The sequence below is a fragment of the Lithobates pipiens genome, unplaced genomic scaffold (genome assembly GCF_037356315.1).
Source record: "Lithobates pipiens isolate NorthernLeopardFrog02 unplaced genomic scaffold, aLitPip1_a1.2 Scaffold_16, whole genome shotgun sequence".
Taxonomy (NCBI): domain Eukaryota; kingdom Metazoa; phylum Chordata; class Amphibia; order Anura; family Ranidae; genus Lithobates; species Lithobates pipiens.
Window position 1 is genome coordinate 101,415,033 of NW_027507748.1, and position 22,503 is coordinate 101,437,535.

The window sequence follows — 22,503 nt, forward strand, 5'->3', positions numbered from 1 at the left end:
CCTAAAAATTCAAGTTTTGCCTTCAGTTGTACTTTAAATATAATCCAACATAATTCTGAATACAAGGTGTGGTTAAAGCACTATACATTCTGAGGAGCTTTCTCAAGAAGAGAAATCCACATGACTTTATAAGACTAAAAAGATCTAGGGAACATAAACATGAATTTTTTAGGACCCTGTATGCGGAAAAATAAGGTCTTCAAGCCTCAAGGTGTCATTCACATGTTTCAACCATTCTGTATGTGTTGGAACATTGTTCTGTGCAGTAACAGTCTCTGCACCTTTTACAAATTTAGGAGCATAATGATATTCCGAGAGGGAGATAGGGAAAGCCTAAGGTCTCTGGGCTGTGAAGTTTGAAGAATGTAAGCCAACAGGTCATAGAGGGTCCCAAATCTTGTATTGTCCCTGGTGGAGGACCTTCTGGTAAATGCAAAAGATACTGTGTTTTTGCAAGTGTACATGCATGCACTTCTTTTAACTTGCATTTTCAGTGTTTGCATAAAAAAATATAATTTTGGTTTAAACAAGGAAAAAAATACTGTATTTTTTGTCGTATAACACTCAACATTTCACCATGAAAATTGGGTGTAAATAGGGTGTGCATGTTATACGCCAATACTTCAGTTTTATTTTAGTTGTCTCGGAGGGGACAGGGAGGGGGGCAGGACTATCTCTGTCAGATTATATACAGTGAGAATCTCCTGTTTACTTGGTGTCCTCTATAATAGGAAGCCTTGTTTCCTGGGCCGGCATTTGACCATTGTTCTATCTATCATAGGCGAATCTCACTGTATGTAATCTGTCGGCTCTCATCCCGCCCCCCCTTCCTGTCCCCTCTAGGCTGCAGAAGGGCATCGATCAGGCTGCAGTGATGGCAATGGTGAGACTGCTGCATTAAAGGGAATGGTGAGGCTGTTGCATTGATGGCAATGGTGAGGCTGCTGCATTGATGACAATGGTGAGGCTGCATTGATGGCACTTGTGAGGCTGCAGATGGGCGTTGATCAGGCTGCATTGATGGCAATGTTCCATTTTTAAAATGTCAGGTTTTTTCCCTGAAACTTCAATCTTAAAATGAATGTTGGTGTTATACGCCTGTGCGTGTTATATGCTGATAAATATTCGGTAATAATTGTAATTGATTCATTATGGAAGGGTCTATATCAACTTCTGTTTTATGGTTCACACTAACTCTCCACCTGAAGATTGGGGTAAATATGGGCCTCTATGCACAGAAGTGGAGGAGGGTACAGAATAAAGGGCATGTACCTCAAAGCTACATTGCCTCTTACCCCTTGTGGTCTTGTAAATAAGTTAGCCATATGGAGGTGTACAAAAATGAAACATGTTAAGAGCAGACATTTTAACAAAAAATACAAATTCTTTTTTAAAATGTTAAAAAATGTGACTTGCCTTGCCTGAACTATTAGCAGTGAATGATACATCCAGAATAGTGCAAAACCTAAATGACTAAAAAGATTTCTATGAAATGTTTTAGCTGTTTGCAAGGATTTACTTAAGTAGCCTATCATATGTTTTTAGAAGGAAGCTGAGATGAAAAGGTTGCAGCATCACAAATGGAAGGGGAATGAGTGGGGTTAGCCTTAGGAAAAGAGCAACTTGAATTCCAAACAAAGTTTCAGATAGAATTATCCCGCAGTGAGTGCTTGCTTTAAAAGTACTCTGCTTAGTATGTATGAATGTATGTACTAATGTAACTACCATAGCTGAAAATCCATAACCTACCAGTGGATCACTTAGAACTAGGATACTAACTGTGGCAATATGGTAATCTGTATGTCAAGAGACCTTTTTAACAAGCCAGGCCAGAAGCCAAAACTTTTTTTGTGATGCATAGGCATAGAAAGCATCAAAAGTTATGTCAAATTTGTATTACACTGTATGACCCTGTTGGGGATAAAAATCATACCATAAACCTGACAAGGCTTTTATGCCTTTCCCATTCTGCCTAAAACATAAAAAACTATTATGGCTGCAGATGGCTTTAATGAGTTTGGGGGCTATTTCTTTACATTACTCAAAATTAAAACTCAAATAGAGGGAACAAACTTATAGAGGAACTATACCACATCTGAGCGACACAAACCAAAAGCACTTTTTAATTAATGTTTAATATTCAAAGAAAACTCCCATATCTATCTACAGTATCTCACAAAAGTGAGTACACCCCTCACATTTTTGGAAATATTTTATTCTATCTTTTCACTTGACAACACTGAAGAAATTACACTTTTCTACAATGTAAAGTAGTGAGTGTACAGCTTGTATAACAGTGTAACTTTGTTGTAACTTTGTTGTCCCCTCAAAATAACTCAACACATAGTCATTAATGTCTAAACTACTGGCAACAAAAGTGAGTACACCCCTAAGTGAAAATCTCCAAATTGGGCCAAAAGAGACCTTGTGCTCCTCCACATTCCATTTGAGAATGCCTCACAGATGCCCAATAGGGTTTAGGTCTTGAGGCGTGCTTGGCCAGTCAATCACCTTTACCCTCAGCTTCTTTGGCAAGGCAGTGGTGGTCTTGGAGGCATGTTTGGGGTTGTTATCATGTTGGAATACTGCCCTGCGGCCCAGTCTCCTAAGGGAGGGGATCATGCTTTGCTTCAGTATGTCACAGTACATGTTGACATTCATGGTTCCCTAAATGAACTGTAGCCCTCCAGTGCCGGCAGCACTCATGCAGCCCCAGAGCATGATACTCCCACCACCATGCTTGACTGTAGACAAGACACACTTATCTTTGTACTCCTCACCTAGTTGGCAACACACACACTTGGCACCATCTGAACCAAATACATTTATCTTTGTCTCATCAGACCACAGGAAATGGTTTCAGTAATCCATGTCCTTAGTCTGCTTGCCTTCAGCAAACTGTTTGTATTTCTTGTGCATCATTTTTAGAAGATGCTTCCTTCTGGGAGGACAGCCATGCAGAACAGTTTGATGCAGTTTGCAGAGTATGGAGCATGACAGGCTGACCTCCCCACCCCTTCAACCTCTGCAGTAATGCTGGCAGCGCTCATATGTCTATTTCCCAAAGACAACGCATGTTGTGGGTGCACAACGTGCACACAACTTCTTTGGTCGACCATGGCGAGGCCTGTTCTGAGTGGAACCTATCCTGTTAATCCACTGTATGGTCTGTTTCAGGGTCTTGGCAACCGTCTTATAGCCTAGGCCAGGGATCTCCAAACTATGGCCCTCCAGTTGTTCAGGAACTACAATTCCCATCATGCCTAGTCATGTATGTGAATGTCTTAATTTTACAATGCCTCATGGGATGTGTACTTTTGCAACAGCTGGATGACCGTAGTTTGGAGATCCCTGGCCTAGGCCATCTTATGTAGAGCAACAATTTTTTTTTCAGCTCCTCAGAGAGTTCTTTGCCGTGAGATTCCATGTTGAACTTCCAGTGACCAGTATGAGAGAGTGAGAGCGATAACATCAAATGTAACACACCTGCTCCCTATTCACACCTGGAACCTTGTAACACCAACGAGTCACATGACACCAGGGAGGGAAAACGGCTAATTGGGCCAAATTTTTGACATTTTCACTTAGAGGTGTACTCACTTTTGTTGCCAACAGTTTAGACATTAATGGCTGTGTGTTGCGTTATTTTGAGGGGACAGCAAATTTACATTGTTATACAAGCTGTACACTCACTACTTTACATTGTAGCAAAGTGTAATTTCTTCAGTGTTGTCACATGAAAAGATAGAATAAAATATTTACAAAATCGTGAGGGGTGTTCTCACTTTTGTGGGATACTGTATGTATCCATGCATAATTTTTCTGAAAAATCACTTTCTAAAACACCCCCTTAGCATTTCTGGTAGTGACCATCTGCCCTTAGCTCAAGAATGCAAATAGGGGGGTGTGCTTAGCTAAGAAAGCCCCTTCTCCACTCCTGAAGACTCCTGAGATATATAACATGATTAGCCTAGGCCAGGAAATCAGGAAGTAACTGGGAAAATGTTAAAAAATGGCTCCACCCCAGCCCCTATCAGGGAACTCTATATTAACTTGTGCACTGCAAGTCAGCCCTGCCGATCAGTATTGTGTGTTTGGCTCCCGTGTGCTACTTGCTGTGTGTTCTACATCTGATTCCAGTTACCGATCTTGGCTTGTTCTTGACTATCCTTACTTTCTTGTTGCTCCGAACTTTGGCTGTCTCCTGGCCATCCTTACCTGCTTGTTGCCCTGACCTTTGGCTCTCCTGACTATCCCTTGTTGTCGCAGTCTGCTGTTTCCTCTCTACCTCCCTGTAGTCTACCGTGAGCATGAGCTGGGAGGCCCTAGGTGTCGAACACCCGCTGGCTCTTAGATTCCGCGCCCTGGAAAAACTCATGTTCTAGCTCCCAGTGGCATCCGTGTTGGTCCTACAGAGTACCTGCTCTCCTGTATCACCTAGAGGTCCATACGCAGCAGTCAGCCATATGGTCCACTACCTTACGGTGCACTCCAGACCCCAACGTGGTGCATCTGTCACCTGGACTCAGGTGACCTGACAATAAAGCAAGAACCAAGCTGCCAACCGCCACTTCTACCCCACCATAGTCAAATCCATGGATACCCTTTTTCCCAGTACTACTGTGCTATAAATAAAACAGCTATAGAATGAGGTATCAATCCTGTTAATAAAGCTGATCAATTATCAGGATTATTAAAAAATGTAAAAAAAATTATGGTGTGCAACGCTAAATCTTCAAAATAAAGAAAAAAAAAACGTTATCTAATGAACTGCCGTATGAATATCAGATGATTGATGATGTCTTCTAAGATCTGGTAGTACAAAGAATGCACTGTTTAAGAAATCACAGAAGGCTTTGTAGCAAAATGTCTGTACGTAGGTTATCGCGCCCTGCTTTGTCTGTGTTCAACTTCATCTGTGCATAATTTATAAACGATAACAAAGCAATCAGGCCATATTCATAAACAGCCCAGTGACACATTATATTGTTAAATCTGAGGATTAGAATTAATTGTCCCTCTTTGTTCCAAGTTCTAAATCTTGCTAAATGATTCACTGTATGTCATTACAGCTTAATATTTGCATGAAATCACAGTTTAGCCAGCATAATTTAATGGCAATTAAAAAGCTATTTAATCGTCATGCAAATTGGCATAAGGGCCCTTCAGTAAAGAGGGCATATTTTTTCAGTATTGCAGTTCAGTCTTTTTTTTCTTGGAGGCGCCCGTCATATAATTGATATTATTCCGCTTATTCAAAAAACTATGATTTTGAATTTATCTGGGCATAGTAATTAAATGAATAAATATAGGGAACTGAATAATTTGTCCTCTGGAGTCGTAACTGGAACTACTCATTATTCATGTTGAATTAAATAGAATAGGCATGGATTTGGGCAACATTAGTAACCGATTTCGAACTATGTCTGAGTCATAATTTTTTTTAAAGATTTTAAAGACTGGCAATGATGAAATGAAAGTTAGTTCAGATTGCTAACATTAGATGTTCATGGGTAAAAGGGCATTGGTGGGTTTTCTAAAAATTCACAGAAATTAGAAATCTTTGTATCAATCATGTTAAACTGACTGTGCTGTAATACAGTGAATAATATGGGTGGCATAATTTGAAATGACAGGGGTCTACAACAAAATGTTGGTCTTCGTCATTGCAAGTCCACCCCCACCATCGGGGCCCTAGTGAAGAAGCATGTTGGGGCTTAAACTCCGTGCCCTGGGGAACCCCGATTTGGTGGTCTACAAAGGCTCACTACAACAGACGCTTGTCAAGTACACACAGCCAACGATCACAGCAATCTTTCATAGAAAAGGAGAAATTGTTGAATATAGTGAGCACATTTGAAAAAAAAATTTTTTCAGAGATGGGAAGGGTACCTTTTTACCACTGGGCTACCTGCACTGCTATGGCTATAATTACCCAATATGGTATTGTCAGGGACATAGAAAGAAGACAGCTCCTCACCCCTTCTACTGCTGGGTGCTGGGCTCTATCTTACATCTCAGATGACTGCACCAATTGTACTATTTTCACGTGCATATTACAGATTTGAAAGGCTTTGAAGCCTCTTTTAAAAATCAAGAACCTATAGTGTTAAACAATGGCATTGGTATCTTTGCATGCTCTATTATAGCTGCTTAAATACAGTGCCTTGCAAAAGTATTCACCCCCTTTGGCATTGTCATGTTTCGTTGCCTCACCTGGAATTAACATGGATTGTTTGAGGATTTGCATCATTTAATTTACAGAACATGCCCACAACTTTGAAGATGTTTTTTTTTATTGTGAAGCAAACAACAAATAGGGCAAAATAACATAAAAAGTCAATGTGCATAACTATTCACCCCCCTAAAGTCTATACTTTGTAGAACCACCTGTTGCAGCTATCACAGCTCCAAGTTACTTTGTATAAGTCTCTATAAGTTTGCCACATCTTACCACTTGGATTTTTGCCCATCCCTCCTTGCAAAACTGTTCCAGCTCCCTCAAGTTGGATGGTTTGTGCTTGTGAACAGCAATTTTTAAGTCTGACCACAGATTTTCTATTGGATTTAGGTCTGGGCTTTGACTAGGTCATTCCAACACATTTACATGTTTCCCCTTAAACCACTCAAGTGTTGCTTTAGCAGTGTGTCTGGGATCATTGTCCTGCTGGAAGGTGAACCTCCGTCCTAGCCTCAAATCACACAGAGTGGTACAGGTTTTGCTCAAGAATATCCCTGAATTTAGCACCATCCATCTTTCCCTCAACTCTGACCAGTTTCCCAGTCTTGACTGCTGAAAAACATCCCCAAAGCATGATGCTGCCATCACCATGTTTCATTGTGGGGATGGTGTTCTTTGGGTGATGTGATGTGTTGGGTTTGTGCCATTCATAGCATTTTCTTTGATGGACAAAAAATTCAATTTTAGTCTCATCAGACCAGAGCACCTTCCTCCAAACATTTTGGAAGTCTTCCACATGCCTTTTTGCAAACTCAAACGTGCCATTTTCTTTTTTGCTGAAAGTAATGGCTTTCTTCTGGCTACTTTGCCATAAAGCCCAACTCTATGGAGCGTACAGCTTATTTTCGTCCTTTGTACAGATACTCCAGTCTCTGCTGTGGAACTCTGCAGCTCCTCCAGGGTTACCTTCGGTCTCTGTGCTGCCTCTCTGATTAATTACTTCCTTGCACGGCCCGTGAGGTTTGGTGTGCGGCCGTCTCTTTGCAGGTTTGCTGTTGTGCCATGTTCTTTCCATTTGGTTATGATAGATTTGATGGTGCTCCTAGAGATCATCAAAGATTTGGATATTTTTTATAACCTAACCCTGACTTGTACTTCTCAGCAACATTGTCCCTTACTTGTTTGGAGAGTTTTGGTCTTCATGGCAGTGTTTGGTTAGTGACCCCTCTTGCTTAGGTGTTGCAGCCTCTGGGGCCTTTCAAAAAGGTGTGTATATGTAATGACAGATCATGTGACATTTAGATTGCACACAGGTGGACATCATTTCACTAATTATGTGACTTCTGAAGGTAATTGGTTGCACCAGAGCTTTTTATGGGCTTCATAACAAAAGGGGTGAATACATACACATATACCATTTATCAGTTCTTTATTTCTTAAACATAGTTCTATGTATATATTTTTTCTAATTTTACTTCACTAACTTAGACTATTGTGTTCTGATCCATTACATATAATTCAGATTAAAAAAACATTGAACTAAAGGCTGTAATGTAACAATATAGGTAGAAAGCCAAGGGAGTGAATACTTTTGCAAGGCACTGTATTTATCAAAATATTTTAAATATAAGCACTTAAAAAACATTATTAGCATATACAACACATTTTGGAAATGTTTTTTAATAGATTTTGCTATAATTAGTAACAATTATGCCCATTTTTCTAAAATAATGGAATTGAATGGTCTGCAGCGTAACAAGTAAGCAACTTACGCTAAATAATCTTTCATACTTTGTCTATTTAGTTGTATAAATTTGTGATTATTATTATTATTGATGTTGTTATTATATCTCTTTTTTATTTTTGATATTTAAAAATTTTAACTTTTTTACTGTCACAGGGAATCTTTTTCCTGATCTCCTTCCTAATCATAAAGTCCTAACTTCCTTCCTCCTTATATACAGTGCCTTGTAAAATATTCACCCCCTTAGCTTTTTACCTATTTTGTTACTTTAGTTCAATGTTTTTTTAATCTGAATTATATGTGATGGATCAGAACACAATAGTTTAAGTTGGTGAAGTAAAATTCGAAAAATATATACATAAAACTATTTTTGACATTAGTAACACTTTAAGTGCATATAGTCTAGAAGCAGAGTCACATTGCCCACAAGGGTACTAGCCTGTAATACTCCTCATTACCATGGAATTTTTCCAGTGATGTGATATGTTAATAGCCAGTTATTCATTCTTTGAAAACTGTACAGAAATTAAGTTTATATGCTTTTTTGTGACAGAAATTACTTTATTCAATGGTATTTAATAACCATCAACTTTTTTATTTTTTAACTATATGAAAGAAAAAAAAAGACCAACAGCTTAAAAAAAATGTTTCCTTAACTTTCTGATAAATGACCAATGCAACTACAGATTGAGCACCCCCAAAAATGAAAGTAGACATTCCAAGGTGGTCTAATTTTTTACCACATTTTCTTTAAATGAAGAAACATGCTGGTATTGAGGGGTTTAAAACCTAGAGCTCGGTAATAGTGCACTAGATACAGTTACTGGTTACATGTTAACCACTTTCAGACCAGACCATTTTGCTGGCTTAAGACCAGACCACTTTTTGCGATTCTGTACTGCACCGCTTTAACTGACAATTGCACATGGCTCTCAAACAAAATTGACGTCCTTTTTTTCCCACAAATAGAGCTTTCTTTTGGTGGTATTTGATCACCCCTGCAGTTTTTATTTTTTGCGCTATAAACAAAAATAGAGTGACAATTTTGAAATAAACGCATTATTTTTTACTTTTTGTTATAATAAATATCCCCCAAAAATATATATAAAAAAAACATTTTTTTCCCTTAGTTTAGGCCAATACATATTCTTCTACATATTTTTGGTATAAAAAAAACGCAATAAGTGATTATTGATTGGTTTGCGCAAAAGTTATAGCGTTTACAAAATAGGGGATAGTTTTATGGCATTTTTATTAATATTTTTTTTTTACTAGTAATGGCAGCGATCAGCGATTTTTATTGTGACTGCGACATTATGGCGGACACATCGGACATTTTTGACACATTTTTGGGACCATTGTCATTCATACAGCAATCAATGCTATACAAATGCATTGATTCCTGTGTAAATAATACTTGCATTGAAGGGGTTAACCATGGGGTGGCAGTGTAGGGGTTAAGTGTCCCTAGGGGCGTGTTACTAACTGTGGGGGCTGGGCTTTGTGTTAGTGAACACTGATCTCTGCTCCTATCACATGGAGCAGAGATCAGCGTCACTTGTTGCTAGGCAGAACGGGGAGATGCTGTTTACAACAGCATCTCCTCGTTCAGCCGCCCCATGAGATGATCGCGGGTATCCCCACGGTGATCAAGTCTGCGGGACCCGCGACCAGACTCACGGGGGTCCCGACCGGCACGCGAGCACGCCGCCGGAGACGTGCACGTGATGGCAGGGCGGCATTTTAAAATGGACGTACCTGTACGCCAATATGCCTGCCCGTGCCATTCTGCCGTCATACATTGGCGTGCGCCAGTCAGGAAGTGGTTAATATACTGCCCCCTTGTAATGTCCTTCCTGAGCTCCTAAAATTCTGCTTTTTAACCCCCATTTCTTTGTTTGGAATGAGCAGTGCATGTTAGTTGTGATCGTGTTCACTGCTCTATGACCACTTCACATCCCATAGTCCATAGTCCATCTTGGGAGCAAGCAAGGAAGGGTGGCTGCAGGATCTTTGAGAACAAATGCAGCCACCTTCTATACAGGGAGTCAGATCACAGCAGAAAAAATAAAAAGAAAGAAAGAATAACATGATATGGAGATTTGGAGGAAGCTGAGAGCAATAGAAGGCACTTTTTTTAATTCAAATACATACTTAAATAGTATCTTTTTTAAATCAGCGTTGCAATTTAGATGTGTAGTAGAGGAGGGGTAGCAAAAATAAATCCTTACTGCTGCTTCCGTGTCATGTCCAGTGATCACAGGGACTAACAAATGACTCACTCATTCACTAGTTCCTGTTTCTCTACTTCTTCCGTTGAAAGAGGAAAGGGAGGGCTCTCAGATGTAAACACAAGTCTGTGTACAGTTGAGATTGCTTGGATTGGTCTCTTCAATGAGCAGTCAGATAGTGCAGAGCCACTCACAATGGCTCTGCACACTGTGCCTGTGAATGGAGTCCACCAAGAGCGACGTCACTCCAGAAATCATTGCGCACCTGCTCACTGTGTTTTGTTTTTGAAAATACTGTGGAAAGGAGGTGATTAAAGTAAACTTTAAAGGATAGCTGTACTTTTGAAAAAATGTGTACATAAAACCGTATAACTATACGTGAGTATCTTGTAGTATGCACAAATACTCCAGTCCTGTCTCTACTAACAATTCAAGGATTGAGTATTGGAGAGTGTAAGATTCGCAGTTGGGATCAAATAAAACATACAGGTACCTACTTCTACTTATATTCTGGCAGCATACTAGCTGACTGTTTTAGCTATACAATTCTTACCATAATTTGAATTCTGATATCTTAAGAATAGTTTGAATAAACCTTAACAGTAAGGAGTGAGTCAGTTCCTTTTACTCAGTAAAAGGAAAAAGGCTTGTTTGAAAGCCGATGGCATATGGACACTTTTCTTCTTTTCTATAGACAAATATTCCATTACATTTCTTTCGTGGAGAACTCGACTGGAGTGACCTAGGCATGTCAGATACAGAGTTAGATAATCAATGTTTTGTATACAAAGAACAAGACAGCATAATATATACATCTGGAAATATCATTATATACTTCTCATCTGCAGAGGAGCAAATATTTTGACACCTTCGTTGGACAAAGTAAGGTGTTAGCTGCCAAGAAACAAATATTACAGTAGAGAATTCAATTTGTATTTTCTTTCCCTGAGCAGAATAAACAAGTACATTGTGTTTTCTGGCTCGGGCTTCTGGAGCTGTTCTGCATTTGTTTGCACTGCTCTGTCTAAATGTGCAAATATATATATATATATATGTATATATATATATATATATATATATATATATATATATATATATATATATATATATATATATATAAAAGCATAAATACTAAGCTGGCGATGGTTTACAATTTCCTGGGACAGTGCCAGGTTAGGACAGCTTGCCCCTTGAAATATTTGCTCCAGAAAATGTCCCTGGATTTCAAAGTCTGTGTCACAGTATAACTCCTCACATTTTGTATATTTAAAAGGACTAGAATGAATAATGAATATACACACTGTATAATATTTACATAAGTAGAGTTAGCCATATCTACATGGTGGATATAAAAATATTTTACATTTATCTTTAGTGCTGGTTAGCTGTGTCCCTTAACTCAACCTTCTATGGACCACCTTACTTTTTACTTGCAGCAACGCATAGCCACCATTATATCTCACTTACTTAAAGTGGGGTTTCACTCCCCTAATGCACTTTGCATCATCTGAATCTTCACCCTTTCCGTTTTCTTTCAGTCTTTATTTTTTATTTTTTTCTCTGGAGTAGCCCACCTTCATTTTCATCTAGGCGAGAATGACATGTACTCTGCTCCAGCAGCCTCTTGAGATATCTGCGGCAGATATCTCAGGGGGCTTTTGCTTACATAGAGAGGTTGGAGGAGAGTAGACCCGGCGGTGTGTCATTGGGGTCTAGTGCATGATCCCAGAAAATAAAATCGGCTCCCAACAATATCAAAGAGCAAGATTGCAGCATGGGACCTGGAATGTGTTGGAGGATCGGCAAATCTAAATGAAACTAAAATGAATTATAAAAACAAAAGACTGAAAATAAAATGAAAATGCAGAGAGGCCAAATGAAGTGACATTCCTGTTTAAAAAATACCTGTACTATAGTACACCTATAGTACACTATAGTATACCTGTACACACGACCGGACTTTTCGATGGACTAGGTCCGACGGTCTTCCCAACGGACTTTCCGAACTAACGGACTTGGCCACACACAAGCACACCAAAGTCTGATGGATTTGAACATGATGACGTAAGACCGGACTAGAATAAGGAAGTTCATAGCCAGTAGCCAATAGCTGCCCCAGTGTCGGTTTTCGTCCATTGGACTAGCACACAGATGAATGGTTTTTTCGGTCAGACTCGAGTCCATCGGAAAGATTTGAAACATGTTTTAAATCTAAAGTCCGTCTGATTTTTAGACAGCAAAGTTCCGATGAAGCCCGCACGCAATCGAATTGTCCAGCGGATTCGTTCCGTCGGACCTAGTTCATCGAAAAGTCCGGTTGGGTGTATGCAGCTTATGAAGTAGCAGGAGAAGACGTAAGCACAGTTCAACAGAAATCATAAAGTGCAGGGAGATGACTTCACTGTGGGTCATCAGTTACAGCTTCCTCTCCAGCAGTGAGCAGCACATTTGTGGTTTGACCAAATCTCACTCCAAATCTCATGTAAGATGTCGCATCATTATATGTAAGTAATTGTCCCACTTTTTCCAGAAAGGCAAAAAGGATAATACTTAAGGTACTTTACAGACAAAACAAACCTTTATTTCATTATAAGACATCATTTCTTCACTTTCTGAGTACTTATCCATTTTAATTCTGGTTCTTTTATATGTTGCTGTGTGTTTCTGTTTGCTGAAATCCAACTTGGAAGACTTTTGGTTAGCAAATATCAGTATTCAGGAATAACACACAAAGTCATTATTGAATGTCAAAATCACTTAGCAAATGTGCCAAGTGCGGGCTGGCATCTTCACTAACAGACTGAGAAGTCTGTTGTTACTACAGTTAGCATATATTGATGGCGGCACTTGCAAAGCACTAAATTGAACACTTTCTGAGAGATTTTTGAAACTCTAAGCTTGTCAGAGTATTTAGCTATGCCTTTGTTAGGGTGCAGGTCAGTAAAATTTCAGCCACAAAACTGTTATGTGATACACAGCCAAACGACCTTCCGGTTAGCAAAAAATAAATTCCTGTAGTTTTCACATTGCTTAAAGACAAATTAATATAGCTATGTACTTATTTAAAAATAATTAAAGTGACATTAAATTTAAAAAAATTTTTTAAATAGCAAACATGTTACACGTTCCTGCTCTGTGCAATGGGTTTGCACAGAGCAGCCCCAATCCTCTTCTTCTGGGGTCCCCCACTGTTGCTCCTCTTCACCGAGTGTCCCATGGAAAGACCCGTTCCATGGGGGCATCCATACGGGCTTGCTCCTGGTGTCTATTAACACAGAGTGGGTGGTTTGGCCCTGCCCTGCCCCCACTTCCTCGTGACATCATGTGATTGAAAGAAGTGGGAGCCAATGGCTATCAATCTGCCCAGTGAGGAGGGAGACAGTGGTGATAGCTGCTGCTCTCATGCATATGGCTGTATCTGATCTGGCTCAGGTACAAATAAGGGGGGGGGGGGCGATTCTGCACCACAGAAGTTTTTCTTTTACCGTAATGCATAGATCAGCCTTAACATTAAGATTACTGACAGTTATGTGAATACCATTAATTATCTAGTCAGGGTTCCAATGCTTACCCATGTCAACAGCCAAAAGCACTTACAATGGGCAGGTGAGCATCAGATCTGGACCACGAAACAATGGAAGAAATTGGCTTGGTCTGATCAATCACATTTTCTTTCACATATGTGGATATGTGGATGGCCAGCAGGGGCAGTGTGATGCTTTAGGAAATATTTTGCTGGGAAACCTTGGGTCCTGCTGTCATGTGGATGTTACTTTGACACTTACCACCTACCTAAATATTGTCTTTGACCAAATACACCCTTTCGTGGAAACAGTGTTCCCTGATGGCAATGGCCTCTTTTAGCAGGCTAATGCTCCTTGCCACACTGCTAAAATGGTTTAAGAATGGATTGAGGAACACAACAACACCCTATTCCCCAGAATACAACGTGAGGAGGAGAAGAATGAAGACTACCGCGGAATAGGAAGTGACAGATTAGGACGATCTGCCTAGCAACAGCCATATCTGATAAGTTTTCAATTTTTTTTTTACATTTTTACATTTTTAGGAGCCTTTTTATGGAATTTTTTTTTTTAGGGTGGACCAAGTAATAAACAGGTATAAAACAACCATTCAATCACATATTACCTAAAAAGGCAACTAAATCAAAACAGACTCTAATGCCTTGTACACACGGTCGGACATTCCGACCACAAAATCCGTCTGATTTTTTCCGACGGATTTTGTCTGAAACTGGTGTTGCATATACACGGTCCGACAAAGTTATTTAGTTAAATTACGACTGGACTATGTTGAGGCTAGTAGCCAATAGCTTTGGTCTCGTAATTTGATCTGAGCATGCGTGGCACTTTGTCCAATCGTAATTCTCTACAAACGATCAGACAAAGTCCAATCGGATCATGTTGTCAGAAAATTTTATATCCAGCTCTCAAACTTTGTTGGTCGAACATTCCGACGGAAAAAGTCAGATGGAGCCCACACACGGTCGGATTATCTGACAACACGGTCCGATCAGACATTTTCCGTCTGAATTTCCAACTGTGTGTACAAGGGCTTAAAATGGTGTTGCATACACACGGTCGGACAAAGTTATCGGAAAATCCGATCGTTTGGAACGTGATGACGTTCGCTTGTTACGACGGGACTACGTTGAGGCTAGCAGCCAATAGCTTTGGTCTCATAATTTGATCTGAGCATGTGTGGCACTTTGTCCAATCGGAAATTCTCTACAAACGATCGGAAAAAGTCCGATCTGATTTTTTTGTCGGAAGATTGTAAATCCTGCTCTCAAATTTTTTCCGACAGAAAAAGTCTGATAGAGCCCACACACGATCGGATTTTCCGACAGTATAATCTGACCTTTTCCGTCGGAATTTCTGACCGTGTGTACAGGGCATAAGACATCATGGCTTTTCTTTATCTTTACAGACCTCGGTAATTCAAGTTTAAAGTATATATAAAGCATATATTTTTGCCTATTAAATATACCATTGAAAGTGTTTTGTTTGACAATTACAAAAATATAGCTGTTGATCCTGCCAGAAAGCTTGTGAGCAAATATCATTCTGTGCTGTATAGCTGCTCTGCTGCACTCTTATCAATTCCTTTGTTCCTAGTTATCTTTATGGACTGCAGAACACCTCCTCCTCTATGGTACGGAGAAGGGTAGGTGTTCTTTAGTACTGTCCTAGGGTAACAACACTGTTCCCCTATAGATACAGTGCAATGTGTGAGTGTTGTCACCATAGGACATGTTGTGTTTTACTGACAGTCTCAACATATGAAAATAAAGGTAAAAAAAAACTGAAAAAAGAAAATTAACACAATACCACATCTAGGAGCTGGTAAGCTGCAATATATTATCTCCATTGTCTGTTGCTGACAAAAAAAAGATACATACCTAATTATTGTAACATTTTCACATACCTTCTATAGAAAAATGAATTTCTCATGATTTTTTTTTTTTTTTTTTTTTTTTTTGCTGTTCTCTTCATTTTATCACCATACACATTATAAAGTGTGAGAAATTACACAGAATGTGGAACACATTTTAATTACTTACTTAATCAACATGTTTCACTTTTGTCACCATCCAAGCTGATATTATTGACTGATGATTACACTGGACTTCATTAATAAAGTCATTTTAGTTGCCACTCTCTGCATTAATCTGATAAACAGATATAACACATTTTTGCTTATATTCTCAGTGTCATGCTTGGCGAATTACATTTTGTGCAGCTACTGTCAAGGCTGTTCAACACATAAAATTCTATTTGGCTGCATAGTATGGATTCAGATTTCTCTGATTAATATCTATCAGCCGAGGCTTCAAGCTTTAGCATGGCAAGATGTCTTTATTAGTAAAGATTGTTCACTGCATCAACAGAACTAAAAAACCTTCGTACAGTACGCAGAATAACAGTATGTAGGTAGACATAAAAGGCCTGATAAATCGGCCCTAATGGGCACTTCAGCAACTCAGGCATCTGCCAAAATAGCTAGTGTATGCATATAATATTATTTGTAAGGCAATGTGACTGTTGGCTTCTCGCTTTAATTTGGCTCCCTAAAAGGACCCTGCCAGGACACAAATATAAAAGCTGCCATTTAATATTTATTTAAAGGTGCATTCAGCTATAACCTTGCTTTACTGCTTATCGAGTCACTAATCAAGAATGCAGCCAGTGAAGTATTAAGCCATTTGAAAAGTGCATGATTGGTATAGAAAGAGGGATGCCCAATTGGATTGGCCATCTGAGGTGCAACAAGTGTACTGGCCCACTGCAATAAAAAAATATGTAAATGTACGAACAAGACCAATATGATAAATGGGGTAATGATGGGTGGTCTTTCTGGCTAATAGAGCCATTTGGAAGATGGGATAATAATAATGGACGTATTATGTTTCCTTTATATCCTGATCTATTGACTATTACAACAGGCAGTTTTCACTTAGGCCAGTTTCACAGAGTCGCGGCCATTTTAGTGCTAAAGTGCTGCTCATTTTAGCGGCGCATTAGCACTGTTTAAACTGCACTTTTCAGGCTGCTAGCGGGGCGCTTTTAATCCCCGCTACCGGCCGAAGAAGAGTTGAAACACGCCTGCGTTGCAGCGCTTCCAAATCGGTTTTCAGGCTGCCCATTCATTTCAATGGGTAGGGCGTTTTGGGAGCTATGTATACAGTGCTCCTAAACCGCCCCAAAGATGCTGCCTGCGGGACTTTTCCTAACGTCCGACAAGCGCACCGCCCCAGTGTGAAAAGTCACACTGAAATGAATGGAAGGTAGTATTCAAGCATTATTTAGAGTCTATTTCTAGCACTAAAATGACTGAAAACTGTCTCAGTGTGAAGTTGGCCTAAAGATAATCTCTGCTAATGCATTTTAGCACAGTAATTATCAGTTTAAATTGTCCATGTTAATGAAAAGTTTGCTTAATTTAAAAAATCAAATATCTGACATATACAGTATACTGTATGTTCACTGGTGATTTTAACCCTAAGGCCGCGTACACACGGGCGGATTGTCTGCCCAACTAAGTTCGTCAGACAATCCGACAGACAGTCCGTTCAACTTTTGAATGAACGGACTTGACCGCTGAAAACTTGCGCGATGACGTGTACAGCACGTACGACGGGACTAGAAAAACGACGTCCAATACACTGCAATGCAACCTTCGGCCGTGTAAATCCTTTCTGAGCATGCGCCATACTTAGTCCGTCCAACTTGCCTACACACGAGCGGACTGTCCGCTGAAACCAAGTTTGGACGGACAAAACCAAGTTTGGACGGACAAAATTACGGAAATTCCAAAAGACTAAGTCCGTCAGATTGTCCGCTGAAAAAGTCCGCTGAAGCCCACACACGAGCGGATTGTCCGCTGAAACACGGTTCAGCGGACTAAGTTGGGCAGACAATCCGCCCGTGTGTACGCGGCCTAACTGGAGTCCTTCCAAATAGGGCCTGGTACTTCTAGAAGAGCCCAGACATGCAGCCATGGTAGAGCTCTCCTTCATCCTGCAACCCTTTCTGTAACCTCCTGAAGGCCCTCCTTGTCCTTTTGGGCAGTATGTTCATCCGATTCCAAAAGTTGCATAGATCTCCACCTTTAAGTATGTTTTTTTTTTTTCAACATTAGTATTTTAATGAAGTTTTTCAGGAAAAATATGAAACACACAAGCATACAAACAAGCGACGAATGTTGTCTGTCGTGCAGAGGAACATATTAACAGAGATCACCTATTAACCACTTGCCGACCAGCCGCCGCAGTTGTACTGCGGCAGAATGGAAGGGCTGGGTGAAGCGACATTGTTTAACATCGCTTCACCCTGTGGCCACCCAGAGCCGATGAGAGATCATGACCACCGGGCTCCCGTGATCGCTGCTGACACACGGAGAACCGGGATCTGTGTTTGTAAACACACAGTTTCCGGTTCTCTGAGGGGAGAAGAGATAGATCGTCTGTTGTATGAACAGTGATCTGTCATCTCCCCTACACAGTCCCCTCCCCCCTTCAGTTAGAACACACCTAGGGAACACAATTAACCCCTTGATTACCCTTCCCTGCCAGTGACATTTTTACAGTAATCAATGCATTTTTATAGCACTGATCGCTGTATAGATGCCAGTGGTCCCAAAAATGTGTTAAAATTGTCCGATGTGTCTGTCATAATGTCACATTCCCAATAAAAACTGGAGATCGCCGCCATTACTAGTAAAAAAATTATAATAAAAATGCCATAAATCTATCCCCTATTTTGTAAATGCTATAACTTTTGCGCAAACCAATCAATATATGCTTATTGTGATTTTTTTTTTTTTTACGAAAAATATGTAGAAGAATACATATTGGACTAAACTGAGGAATTTATATATATATATATATATATATATATATATATATATATATATATATATATATATATATATATATATATATATATATATATATATATATATATATATATATTATATATAATTTATGTATTTTTTTTGGGGGGGGGATAATTATTATAGGAAAAAGTAAAAAATATTGTGTTTTTTCCGCTCTTTTTTTGTTTATAGTGCAAAAAATAAAAACCGCAGAGGTGATCAAATGCCACCAAAAGAAAGCTTTATTTGTGTGAAAAAAGGACGTCAATTTTGTTTGAGTGCAAAGTCTCACGACAATTGTTAGTTAAAGCAACGCAGTGCCGAATCACAAAAAGTGTTCTGGTCAGGAAGGGGGTAAAATCTTCAGGGACTGAAGCAGTTAAATGAAAATAACAATGCCCATAGAAGGAAGTAGAACAGTCAGATACAACATTACACTGCAAATTTGTTTTCAAGTTCACCAACAAGGTAGTGTATAGTGTCTTTCCCTCCAGGCACCCCATGTGGGAACAAACTGTGCCCTAGAGGGAGACCTACCTGCTACTTCCTCATTTTGCTAGATAGGAGACTTGAAACATTATAAAGCCGAACATATTTGTTTCTATTAGGATGTTGCCTGTGAGACCCATGGTGTGCATAGCTAAATCATGACTGTTATTTTCATAGATTATATCCCTAAATGCTTGGGGATTGTGGTAGTTTTGCTGTCCTAATCCAGTTCAACCATGGTTTCCAAAGGGTTATTGCCTTGGTGTAAGTACCTCTACTGGAGGCCATCAGGATTTCGTAAGTGGAGTGTACGCTCACTAGTTCTAATGTATCTTTGATAGTTGGGGCCTTACTTGATTTCCACATTTTTGTTGCTAGGAGGACATGTGTTTTAACCATTCTGAATGTTTGTGGAATGCTTCCAATCATGATGTTTAATAGGATTAGTGCTGGGGTCTGGGGGATGCAAATTTCAGTGATGTCTTTCAATATTCTGAAGATGTGCGTCCAGAAGGAGTGTAGGACAGGACATGTCCAGAATATGTGAATCATACAGTGCATTAAGAAGATAAGGGCATGTTAGGAAGGAGACCAGGACTTACTATAGTGCCTTGCAAAAGTATTCACCCCCTTAGGATTTTTCGTGTTTTGTTGCCTCACAACCTGGAATTAACATGGATTGTTTGAAGATTTGCATAATTTAATTTACAGAACATGTCCACAACTTTGAAGATTTTTTATAATTGTGAAGCAAACAACAAATAGGACAAAATAACAGAAAAAGTCTGTGCATAACTATTCACCCTCCTAAAATCAATATTTTGTAGAGCTACCTTTTGCAGCTATCACAGCTCCAAGTTGCTTTGGATAAGTCTCTATGAGCTTACCACATTTTACCACTGGGATTTTTGCCCATTCCTCCTTGCAAAACTGCTCCAGCTCCTTCAAGTTGGATGGTTTGCACTTGTCAACAGCAATTTTTAAGTCTGACCACAGATTTTCTATTGGATTGAGGTCTGGGTTTTGACCAGGCCATTCCTACACATTTACATGTTTCCCCTTAAACCACACAAGTGTTGCTTTAGCAGTGTGTTTGGGGTCATCGTTCTGCTAGAAGGTGAACCTCCATCCTAACCTCAAATTACACACAGAGTGGTACAGGTTTTGCTCAAGAATATCCCTGTGTTTAGCACCATTCATCTTTCCCTCAACTCTGACCAGTTTCTCAGTCCCGACTGCTGAAAAGCATCCCCACAGCATGATGCTGCCACCACCATGTTTCATTGTTGGGATGGTGTTCTTTGGGTGATGTGATGTGTTGGGTTTGTGCCAGACATAGCATTTTCTTTGATGGCCAAAAAGTTTTAGTCTCATCAGACCAGAGTACCTTCCTCCATACATTTTGGGAGTCTCCTGCATGCCTTTTTGCGAACTCAAAACGTGCCAATTTGGAGCGTACAGCTTATTGTCGTCCTATGTACAGATACTCCAGTCTCTGCTGTGGAACTCTTCAGCTCTTCCAGGGTTACCTTAGGTCTCTGTGCTGCCTCTCTGATTAATTCCCTCCTTGCCCAGTCTGTGAATATTGGTGTGCCACCATCTCTTGGCAGGTTTGTGGTTGTGCCATGTTCTTTCCAGTTGGTTATGATAGATGTGATGGTGCTCCTAGGGATTATCAAAGATTTGGATATTTTTTTATAACCTAACCCTGACTTGTATTTCCCAACAACATTGTCCCTTACTTGTTTGGAGAGTTCCTTGGTCTTCATGGCAGTATTTGGTTAGTGGTGCCTCTTGCTTAGGTGTTGCAGCCTGAAGGTAATTGGTTGCACCAGAGCTTTTTATAGGCTTTTTATAGGCTTCTTAACAAAGTGGGTGAATACATACACGCATGCAAATTATCCGTTTTTTATTTCTGAAAAATCGTTTTATCTATATATTTTTCTAATTTTACTTCACCAACTTAGACTATTGTGTTCTGATCCATCACATATAATTCAAATAAAAAAAAAAACATTGAACTAAAGGCTGTATTGTAACAAAATGTGTAAAAAGCCAAGGGGGGTGAATACTTTTGCAAGGCACTGGATCTCCCTTTGCCCCTTGGCACCTCCAGCAAGAATCGGAAGGTTGAGTTTAAGTATGTTTTTGATAATAAATGCAATGTAAATTTGCTGCACTTTTCATTTGTATAATAGTAGTCCTTTCTTATGTATCTGATTTTCCAATCTGGTTTATGAAGCATGTAAGCCTCTATACTGTACGTGTACATATTTAAAAGGTTATAGAGGTATCATCATCCTAAATTGGATATTAAGGAAGAGTAACTAGGGGTGGCCCCTACAGAACCCCCAGTGGACAGAGTAATGGACTATCCCGGTACCCAATTTTTTAACAAAGATATTCAAAATATATACGTTTTATTTGTAAAAAATTGTTAAAAATACATAGATGTAAATACAATGTGTGATAAAACAGAAATTCATGATTTCTCCTCACTACAATTTATTGATACATTGGTATAATAAATAGTTTTCTTTGTTGTAGATGATACTACATATAACATTTCCTGAAGAAGCAGCCTTTACCACAAAACATGTAGAGGATATACCGTACATTGTGAATCATATGCCTTCAGCATTCTTATGAGTCTACTATGTGACCAGTTAGACATGTTTGTATAACATACAGTCTGTTGAGGTTATCATGAATTTCTGTTTTATCACACATTGTGCATCTATGTATTTTTAATAATTTTGTACAAATAAAATGTATATATTGATAATATTTTTGTTTTATAATTGGGTAACAATATAGTCCATTACTCTTCCAATCTGGCTTATGTATCTAGCAAACCAAAAAAAACAAGGGACTTTGTGAGACATGTTTTAAGGATTAAATATATATATATATACCGTATATACTCGAGTATAAGCCGAGATTTTCAGCCTCTTTTTTGAGGCTGAAAGTGCCCCCCTCGGCTTATACTCGAGTCATCGCTGTCTGCCCGCTCGATCAGCGTGTCGAGCAGACAGACAGCGGCCATTCTATAGTTCAAAAGCCGCGCCTCCGGCTCCGCCTTCGCCTGTGATAGGCGGAACACTGAATTTCCCAGCAGCCTGTGTTCCGCCTATCACGGACATCGTATCATCCTCGTACTACGGACGAGGATGATACGATGTCCGTGATAGGCGGAACACAGGCTGCTGGGAAATTCAGTGTTCCGCCTATCACAGGCGAAGGCGGAGGCGCGGCTTTTGAATTTTACAATGGCCGCCGAGGCGCCGACGAAGAGGGCACGGGACGGAGGCAAGGCAACGCACGGCACGGGACGGGACGGAGGCAAGGCACGACACGGGACGGAGGCAAGGCACGGCACGGGACGGAGGCAAGGCACGGGACGGAGGCTCGGGACAAAGGCTCGGGACACAGGTAGGCTGGACACACACACACACACACAC

The 22,503-nt window shown here is 39.8% G+C and overlaps 1 protein-coding gene across 2 annotated transcripts in view; it reads left to right on the forward strand.

The window, feature by feature from the left end:
• EPHA6 (EPH receptor A6) overlaps positions 1-22,503 on the forward strand; it is a 1,195,522-nt gene that overhangs the window by 577,698 nt on the left and 595,321 nt on the right. The window lies entirely within an intron of this gene.